We start from the raw sequence: 9,562 nt of genomic DNA, 5'->3' as shown, positions 1-9,562 counted from the left end.
AATTTTGTGACGGAAATCGCATATCTGAGACGGAAATTTCCGTCACTGTTCGACTGTTTTCTAGTAGTGCAACCTACAAGTTGAGTTCTCATAATACATTATATCCATGAACAACGAAATCACAAACCAGGAGACCATAAAAGAAATTCATAAATGATTGCTACTTAGAGAAGAAAGAGTAGGAGGAGTAGCAGTAAGGACGATTTGTAAAAATTAGAGAGAGGAGAAGGGAAAGATAGAGAGATTGAAAGCTTTTAGAGAGAGAGAGAAGAGTTAGAGAGAGAAATAGAGTGTGTTCTATTTTTTTTAATTTGAGAGAAAAAGGAAATTATAGACAATGCACTACTAGAAAAATCCTGATTACTGACGGCATTTTTTGATGGAATGGATTCCGTCAGTAATATTTGACGGAATTCCGTCAAAATGCATTCCGTCAATATTGTCTGACGGAATGCTAATTCCGTCAAAATATAATGGTGGGAACATTCCCGCCATTGCTCTGACGTTATATTTTGATGAAATTATTTTCGCTTAAGGAAATTATTTTCGATTTTGGAAAAGAACCCACAATTAAACTCCTCCAATAGAAAACCACATCTCTATAGGGAGAGACCCAACATGCTCAATCTCTGTTAAGCCCAAAATATACCTAAAATATCATTAATATTTACATCAGTTTTGCTATGAATTTGTGCTGTTTATATCTATTTAGAGTACTTTTACGTCCGAATATGTTTCTTTCATGCAAGGTACCTAAATATTTGGTAAAATCCAAATAGGAACGAAAAGAGGTCAAAAACAAAGGAAAAACCCTAAGTTAGGAGCCAAAAGACGAAGAAATCAGCACACCAATACGAGAAAGACGAGAACGAAGTCAAAAACGGGGGAATATTCCAAATTCTTGGTAGAGAATTATGGGTCACGACCGAGAATCCCAAATTCTCGGTCGCGACATGCTAAATTCTGGCGCCTCTCTCCTTTATTTCGAAGACAAATCAACAGTTCCCCATTCTCGACCGAGAATTTCCATTCTCGGTAAGATCAGAAATTCTGGCAAGCATACCATTCGTATGTTTAAATTCCAAGAAACGCGTTCGTTTGGGTGGATAGAAACGTCTCTTCACAACGGATACGTCTCTTCACAGCGGATACGACCCTTCAATCACGACTCTTCAACATCTATAAATAAAATATTGATTCAGAGTTGAAGAGAGTTAGATTTGTAAGATTAGTGCAGAGTTTATGCAGAAACTCTGACTCAAAAATGAGTCAGAGATTAGATTTCATTTTTGTAAAAGGCATCTTGCCGTACACATATTGTTTACTCATTAATACAAACACAGTAGCAATTAGATTTAGATTAAGATCAGTTTATATTAGTTTACATTTTGGTAGTAGAAGTACCCGTCTCTATTCCGAAGATTCAGCGAGAAGATTAAGTAGATGATTCGACCCAGGAGCCTGACAAACTCTAATCGAGGTTCGAGGAAAGGATTGACGACCCGTTCACTTGAAAGTCGACGAAAGCTTCCATGCTTCTTGTTCTCTATAAACTTGTATCAAATTCATACTTCATCTAATAAAGTTCATGCAATTCAATAAATTTTTATGTAGCACTTATGGTAAATGATCCGAAGTGAGTTCTGGTGTTTTCATTAAAACGTAGTTGAATTCAATATCTTTACAAGGAAACTTTGTTGAACACTTGGGCAAATTCATTCTTACAATCGATATGATCGTATCGTTAAGTCGGCTTATCGGAAGTAAGAATGAATTTGGTTAAGGTAGCAATCTAACCCGACCGTAGGAGGATTGTCTGCGGTTCAAAGCCTTTTAATTGAAGGAGTTTACGTTATTACATTTTTATAATTTATACAAAGTTTAAAGTTGTTTTCTTTGCTTAATGCAAACGAATACATTTATTCTCTTTTTCTAAATACTAAACGTTTCTATTTTATAATTCATATTCAAACAGAATTGATTTCTAAACATTCTACATATTCTAATCTAATTCTTATTAATTCAATCTCAAAACCAAATCCAATTAAACGATTTTCCATATTATAAACCTAAAACGTGAATCAAACTGAATTAAAAATAAGTTTTCGTTAAAAAGTGTTCCTTGTGGGTTCGATATCTTTTTATTACTACAAGCGAAACCGTGCACTTGCGGAAATCGCTCAATAATCTCCATATTTAACAACATATGGACAATGGTATCGGAGAAAGCGACTTTATCTAAATCCATAAGATGTTCGAAATATCTACTTTTGAAAGCCTTTATACGTGAGGGTATCAATTTACTTTGCAGGCCAATCATCGCTTCAATATCACCTCTTACTCTTATTGTGCCTTTTAAACCCAAACTCCAAGGATACTTGAATTTTATACCACTATTTGCTTTTACCTTGACAATTAGACTCTATAAAAATGAAAACAATTTGCATTTCAGACAAAATAGAACATATTCGCATTTCACCTTATGGCGTCACCTTTAGCTAATTATGAAGGCAAACTATTTGCATTCACCTCAAAATGCGAATCAGAAACTAAATGCGAATTGCATTCCATGTTTTGGGTTTCGCATTTGGATATATGAGAAACCTTTTTTGTTAAAAAGGCTTCCCATATCATCATAGTATTCACATTTGAATATATGTGAATCCCATTTGCTGAAAAGGACTTCACATATCATCACAAGGCTTATGATTTATCAAATGCAAAACCTTATCTGAGGGGTTATGAGTTTATCGCTTCACATTTTTTGAAATACGACGCAAAATCATAATATGCGAACTATCATAGAACAAGCGTTCTAACAAATATGACAAATTATAAACCAATAAATCACATATATATAACCCAAATGAGTTCGAAAATCATTATTATGCCCATTAAACTCTAACCGTAACCAAACATAACACATTCAATCCATGCAAAACCCTAAAACCTATTTGAAATAAACAATGCAAAAACCAACACATGTAGAGACTTACCTTTGATTTAGTTTTATCATGATGTTGCTTATTTCTAAGTTTATCCATCTTCGCCATTTGTTATTTGTCTTCGCACTTCGCTATAAAAGGTCTTCGCACTTTGCTAAAGATGAAATATGAATAAGTTCGAAATGAGTTTGGACATAAATGAGGGTGTTATTATTATACTGGAAGTCGAATAGTCTATTTTGGTAGTATATATCTAAATGAGTCTACACATATAAATGAGCTTCATCACTGGGCAATTTTATAAATTTTTCCAAAAAATTATAAGTTAAATATTAAAACTAAAAGATTAGAATCAAATTTATAAATATTATTAAAATGGAGGGTCAAATATGACTTTTTCAATTTTTTTTACAGTTCTTAAAAATATCTTGTTACCAAATAAATAAATAAAAAGAAATTTTAGGTATAAGGTTAGTAAGTTAATCAATTTCGAATATCAGAAAAAAAATTCAAATTTTTTATTCACATGTTCTATACAGAACCGCCTTAAACATTTTTAAGGCCCTGTGCTAAATGATTTTTTTACTATATTCATTAAAAAATTAACATTCATATAACAATAATGTTTCTACAAAATGAAACACCAAAATACATTTAACTTGATTTTTGACATAATAAATATAATAAAAATAATTTAATTAGATATTGTATAATAATAATAATAAATTGGACCCATTAACTCTTATAACTTTAATTTTGTGGATTTTTTTAATAGAAATTGGGACGAGACAGAACTTGGGCGGGGTGAGCACACATGGCCCAAGAACTGACAAACCCGCAATATATTGATAAAAGAAAAAAGTGAGTGTTTGAATAAGAGAAGAGGAAGGAGAACAAACAAAAAGAAGGGAGGGGAGAAAAGATAGGAAAAGTCAAGAAAAACGCAAGTGTGAAATACTACAAATGTCATCATTGATAAACCTGTGGTAAAAAACATGAGCTGAAGGCCACCACTTGATCACTGAGAAAGAGACTCCAAACTTTGTCGATGCATCAGCAACTCTATTTCATTCCCTAAAGATGTGTGAAAAGAGAATGTTCATCCTATAGCAAATGCTGAGACAATGCAATCTGATAACATCGGGATATTCTCCACGGGATCAAAGAGGATATTTATCAAAATGGCAGCGTACTGGAATGGCATGAGAAGCAATGGAGTGTCAAACAAGACATCCGAAGTGGCGGATCACCTAGGCTTCGCCGCATTTGATCCGTAGTCAAACCTACGTGAGACCCGTTGTCAAGCCTCAATCCGCCTGTCAGACAGTTGAGCCGATTCCCAATAAAGGCAATTAATGAACCATTAATAAGCTAATGGTCACACTTAAAGGAGATCCGTAACCGCTATTAATGAGGCATTAATGGAGACTTTCTGGTTACTGGGAGTTACGATCACACGACTATAAATAGCTTGCATCCCAAGCTATTGAGGTACACTCACTCGTTCTCATTCACAAACCCTACTTTGTCAATTCAGTTTATTCACTATATTCCTTACTGACTTTGGCATCGGAGCTTCCCCCCGTCGAACCCAACGACGCCCCCACAGGGAAGGAAGCTGATCGAAAATTCATCACATGTTATCAATTGGTGCGGTGAACGTGGAATCCTAACCTAATAAGGATTTCGTTCACGTTGTAAAACATGATAAGTGGAGGGTCTAACCCCTCAACCGGGGCTGAAATACCACCCATAACACCATCAACTACTACTGCAACGAACGCTGGTCGCGTTGATCTTGATACACCCACTGTGCATGGCGAGGGGAGCATGTCACCTGACTCTTTCTTGGAAATTTGCGCGGGGTCCATAGAAAGAGAGTACATACCCGCCATGGAGAGTCGATTGCGATCTTACATGATGGTTCCCCCATTTAACCTCCGCCGTCCTACACCAGTTCCTACGTCATCACAATGGCAAACTGTTGTTGTAGGACCAAATGTTCATGATTCGATGTTTTTTCCCTCGCAGCTTGTGGACTCCATAGTAGTTAATCTAGTACCCGCCAGTAACCCACCGCTGAATCGACAACTATTCACTGATGGAGTGGAAGGGAGCCGAAGGAATGATCAAACTCTTTTTAGAGGCGCCGCTAATCCTGGGATCACCATCGGCGGACCTCGAGCTCCTAATAGCATGGTGCTGAATCAACAAGATGGCGGACAGGAGGGACGGAGACATAAGAAGCGTAAGAAGACGCGTGGCAAGGAGCGATCTCGATCCCCTTCCCATCACAGGCATAGATCGCCCCGGCGAGGCAGATCTCCTCCATCTGAATGAAGGAGAAGTAAGAGGCCAGTTGAGGCAACTCGTCAAGAGGGGCAGCACCCGCCACCAAACCAGGGAGAGAATAGGCCAGCTCCTCCAAGGGGACGCGGCGGAGGTGGTAGGAGGTCACTATCGGATCCGTCGTCCGATTCCAGCTCTTCGTCTTCTCAAAGTAGACCTCCGAGTAGAAGGCATCCCAAGGAGAATCGAGGTTCTATGGAGGATCAGATCAGAGCCGAGGTACGCCGTCAGAACGAGGAGAATGCCAGGCATAATCCATTCGCCAATCGTGATTCGCCTTTCACTGCATGGATCGAGGCTGAGGAAACCGAGAGGCACTTCAAGATTCCCAACATCCAAGTCTACTGAGGGGAGGATAATCCTGAGGCACATGCAAGAAAATATCGCATATTGCTTGGCCTTAATCGGGCCAGTGAGGCAGTACTGTGCCAGATGTTCATCACTATGCTCAAAGGTCCTGCCTACGACTGGTTCTAGTCCCTTCCCCTAGGATCGATAGACAGCTGGGATCAGTTAAGCCGAGAATTTTGTGCGAAATTCGCCGGGTGCATTCCTCCAGTGGTTAAATCGCGAAAGCTCTTTGAGTTGAAACAAAAAGAGAATGAACCCCTTCAGGAGTATGTCGACAATTTTAACAAGTTGTGTATCCGCATTGTTGATGTGGATGTCTCCATGGCAGTAGAAGCGCTGGTGAAAAACACAACATGTAAAAGCTTACAAGAGGATTTAATCAGAAACAAACCGAGGAATATGGCAGAGCTGATAAAAAGGTGCAAGGATTTCATGGAGGTTGACGACATCTGCAGAGAGTCTATATCTCCACCCAAGAGAGACAAGGGCGAATCCCGTAGACGAGACAAGGAAAAGCTCCCTGATTCGTCATCCCGAGGTAGGCGAAGAAGATCTAGGAACAAATCAGCATACATACCATCGTTTACACCATTAAATGCCTCCAAGAGTGAAGTGCTAATGTGGATAGAGAACAACCAACACAAACGGAGCATTTCATACCCCGAACCAAAAGGGGGGAGTACACCAACACAGGGAGAAATCTAAAAAATTATTGCAAATACCATAGGAGGAACGGTCATGAGACAGATGCATGCTGGGAGTTGGCTAGGGAGATTGAAAGGCTTATTGAAAGAGGAAAGTTGGACAGGTTCGTCCAGAATGACAAGAAATGCGATGGTGAAAAACCAAGAGATGATCCAAAAAGGAAAGCAAAAGGGATCATTAATGTTATAGCAGGCAGACCAGGATATCAACCTGTGCTAAAAAAGACAAAAACCACCGCTCTTGATAGAGCATCGCTCAACCGTACTTTTGCAGATGTGGACCCAGAGATTCCCCCTCATGCGGATGCTTTGGTCATTACCATGATGGTGGAGGGATGGGAAATGAAAAGAGTAATGATTGACACTAGCAGTTCATGTAATGTCATTACTAGAGGAGCATTCGCCAAACTCAAGGTTGATCTTATCCAAGTGGAAACCACCATTGTAGATATTCGGGGAGTAACAGGACACACCGTCTAGATGAAAGGACAGGTAACATTGGAGTGCGAGTTAGCAGATAAGGATGAAATCTGGAAGGGAGACCTGGAGTTCTCCATTTTAGATGGACAGTTGGCTTATAATGTCATCTTGGGACGACCTTTCATCTCTGAAGCGGCGGCTCTCATATCCATTCGCCATTTGACCATGTACATCCCTACTGTCAAAGGAGGTGTGATGGTCAAAGGGAACCAAAGGGTTGCTCAGGAGACGTATTCTGCATCCTTGGCGATTCGCCCACAATCTAAGGGTGATGAGGAGGAAGAACTTGTCACAATGGCCCTGGGAGATACGGAGATGTTTCTTATGGCAAATGGAAAGCAGGTACGGATCGCTAGAGGGATAAAAGATGAGATTAAAGAATATATTACAAAGGTTCTCCTTGAGTCAGAAGATGTCTTTGCATGGAAAGATAAGATCCTTCAAGGGATTAGTCCGGATGTGATTACTCGTAAGCTTAATATCACCGAGGACGCAGTCCCGATAGCACAGAAGCGGAGAAATCATGGTCCCGAGAGACAGAAGGTGATAGAGGAGGAGATTTCTAAACTTAAGAAGGCGGACGCCATTGATGCGCCCTCACCTAAGTTGGGATGAAGACTCACTAAGGGATAAGTGTACCCCGTCGTTATCAAGTAATAAATTTCTGGTTAAGTCCAGGTTATCGTCCACAGGATTTATTTCTGCAAGTATCGAGCTACTTGGTTTCAGGAGTTATCTAGGCTTAGGGGGTTTTGAGTTTGTTTGATTAAGTTAATCTACTCCTAGGTTGAATTATACTAATCCTAACTAAGTTATCTGATTCTAACTAAGTTATTCTATGCCTAATTAAGCTACTCTACCCCTAATTAAGTTAAACTACTCCTAATTGATCTTTCACTAGATGCAATTACCCGAAGGAACATGGTATAAATGATAATAATGAAGATAGATTGTTAGGTCTATTGAGTAAAAACCTAATCTGAGTCACTTGTATTCAAGGCGATTAACCCTACTTACCCTCCTGAGGTTCCTAGCGCGTGATTCCCTAAGGCCGAAACTAGGTCTAAGGCTCAGTAAATTGGCGCTTAATCAACTAAGAGGTTGTCAATCTCCTAGGCTCTGACTAGGTCAGATTCAGCTCGCAATATGTGCCTACTAGATTTTGGGGCTTTTGAATGAGTTAAACCAATTGAATAAAGCGTAAGACAGAGATTAGACAAATAATCATAGAACAAAATAAGAGCTAAATTATTATTAAAGGCGAAGAACAATGTCACAAGATACAATAAGCTAGGTTCGGCAACTGTATCAAAGAGTACAAACAAGGAAAGATAAAAGGAGATACAAAAATCCCTTTCAGGGAACCTGTTTACTCTGCAGCCGGCGACCTAATCTTAAGGACGAACCTTGATAATTCCTCGAGAAAAGCTTTGAAGGAGCTTCAATGGAGGTTTGAAGGATATGGAGGAGATGGAGAGGAATTACAAGGGGAAAGCTAAAGTAATTTACAAATAAATGGAAGATAATAATTTACATTGGAAAAACTCTATTTATAGGCGTGGCTCGGCCCTCTTTTTGACTTATTTTCGTGTCCTTATGCAGGTAGGAAGTCGTGGCATCATGGGGGCGGAATTGGTCTTTTTGACCAATTCCCGCAGGTCTGCTCGCTGAGCAGGGCGAGCTGCTCAGCGAGCAGGCAGGGCGAGCTGCTCAGCGAGCAGGCACTGCTCGCGGCGAGCAGCGCCCTGCTCGGTGAGCAGGCCTCTGGTGGCCTGCTCGGCGAGCAGGCATGGCCTACGGAGGCCCGCTCGTCGAGCATTCTTGCCCGGTATGCCCCCGCGTGCTTGCCGACTGTCGTCGATGCCTTTTTCGTCCGAACTTATACCTGCGCATGTACAGAAACTCCAGATAACATTAGTCCAAAGGCTAAATTGACTCGCCAATCGCTTATTTTGAGCAAACGCTTCGTTTGGTGCGACTTTTGACGGACCAATTAGCTTCAAAAGATAACGGAATTATACTATGCATGCTATTTTGGCCGTAATTGCCTAAATTGGTCATAAAACGAGCCTAAACAACGAAAAATAAATAAAACATTTCCAATTCCTAACTAACTCACACAAAAGCATTTAAATGCGAGAAATGCTCGCTTATTAAATAAATAATGCTAAAAACCGTTCTAAAACCGTACCCAAAGATAGGGGTTTTTGACCCCTATCAGTCATCGAGGAAGTAATTTATACACAATGGCTAGCGAATGTTGTACTAGTCAAAAAAGCAGGCGGATCATACCGCATGTGTATTGATTTCACAGATCTCAATAAAGCTTGTCCCAAAGACAACTACCCTTTACCATGTATTGACATCCTAGTAGATGGAACCGCTGGACACGCCATGTATTCCTTCACTGATGTGAAGTTGAGTTATCACCAGATCCCGATGGAGCCATCTGATAGGATTAAAACTTCATTCGTGACTCACCAAGCGACCTATTGCTTCAAGGTCATGCCCTTTGGACTTAAAAATGCAGGGGCAACTTATCAGCGGATGATGAACAAAATATTCGAGGGGAAAAAAGGAGACAACTGTTCTGTCTATGTAGATGACATGATCATCAAGAGTACCACCGTAGAGAAGCATGCAGAGGACATACGGGAAGTCTTTGGGGTCCTACGTCTTTATAACATTAAACTGAATCCAGAGAAATGCACCTTTGGGGCAACTTATGGAAAA

This window comes from Euphorbia lathyris, chromosome 2, assembly GCF_963576675.1.
Source record: "Euphorbia lathyris chromosome 2, ddEupLath1.1, whole genome shotgun sequence".
NCBI lineage: Eukaryota > Viridiplantae > Streptophyta > Magnoliopsida > Malpighiales > Euphorbiaceae > Euphorbia > Euphorbia lathyris.
Note: the sequence above shows the minus strand (reverse complement) of the source record.